Consider the following 1,433-nt stretch of genomic DNA (forward strand, 5'->3'; position numbering starts at 1 on the left):
CACATGTGGCAGTTCTGTGTGGTTTTTTCCCCTCTTGATTTTTGGTGACATAGAAAAACAGAGAATTACTTACTTCCTTACTTCTGTGTGACATTGGATTTAAGACAATGTTAAGTCTCTGAAGACTAAGCATACCCCCCTCTTCTGTTGCTTTATCAATTTCTGGAGGCTCCTGTGATCTCAGTTTTCTTGAGGTAAAATGAAGATATGACTGCACAGAGGGGGCTGGAAGGGATCCTGAGATCCTTTTGACCTTCGTAGGAGATAGATAACTGAGGGTCAGTGAGTTCAGGAACTTACCAGCACTGTTACATTTCATGTTCTTCCCTTTGATTTGTGCATGAAGCAAAAATCCTGCAGCTTGGCCAGGAGTGGTGGTACGATGCAAAATACTCATCTTGGATGCAGCCCTGAAGCCTTTCAGACTCCAAAAGTCTAAACAGGAGCATTAGCATGGAAGTGTGTAAAGGGGACATTAACGGTGCTGCTTGCCCAGAGATGATGGGGTCTAGTAGACGTATTCACATGTTGGTAAGTGGTCTTTTGCAGACTTTGCTTTGCACCTGCTGCCTTTTGCTGGTGGTAGAGGTAGCCCTGGAGAGCAAGTTAGTGGAGCAAAGACCAAAGCTGCTGTTCCTGTGTTCTTGGGTGAACTATTGGTCTGGTCAGTGAGTCCTTTACCCTCTCTCTCCAAAACCCAGTGTGGAAAGCGAATCTGATGCATGTGTCTTCTGCACAGTGAGGAAGAAGCTGGCTTGCTAGCCAGATTTGCTTTCCCTTTATGAAAGAGTGCTTGGGAGGAGAGAATGAAATGTCCAAAGAAAACCTTAGTTCAGGGATATTCATGCTGTCACCTTCAGCTAGTGGAACTGCAGTCTAGGTGAGCAAGTACTCCTCTGGGCTTGAAGCCTCCTGTTGCGTGAGGAGAAGGCTTCAGCTGTTGGATGTGCGAACTGCGAAGGATTTTAAGTACTGGTGTGTGAAACATTGGAAATGCCCAGCAGGACTTGCACTAAATGGTTAAACTTTGCCTGATGGTTATGGCAAGCCTTTCAGCTGATGGCTCCGGGCCCCATCTGGCTCTTGCAGTGCTTTCAGCTGCCTGGTGGATGCTGCCAGCAGCCGCCTCCATATGTGACCTGTATTAGAGCATCCTTGCTCCCCACTGGTACATACTTGCAAACTCATCTGTTTGGGACTTGAAGCTATGATGTCGGGCTTTTCACTGAAGGGCTAAAATCTGGACATGGTTTTCCTTCTTCTGCAAGGCAGTAACCTCTGGCAGAGAAGACAACAAGCAGCAGCTACAGTAGATACTAGAGCTGTGTAATGCTGGGAACTGAGAAAACCTCTCTAAACAGAGAAGAGGTGTTGATTTAAGCCAATTGTTCTGCTCGCAGGTGTAGTCTAGTTTTGACTGCCTCTTGCAGAGT

The sequence above is a fragment of the Haliaeetus albicilla genome, chromosome 8, assembly GCF_947461875.1.
Source record: "Haliaeetus albicilla chromosome 8, bHalAlb1.1, whole genome shotgun sequence".
Classification (NCBI taxonomy): domain Eukaryota; kingdom Metazoa; phylum Chordata; class Aves; order Accipitriformes; family Accipitridae; genus Haliaeetus; species Haliaeetus albicilla.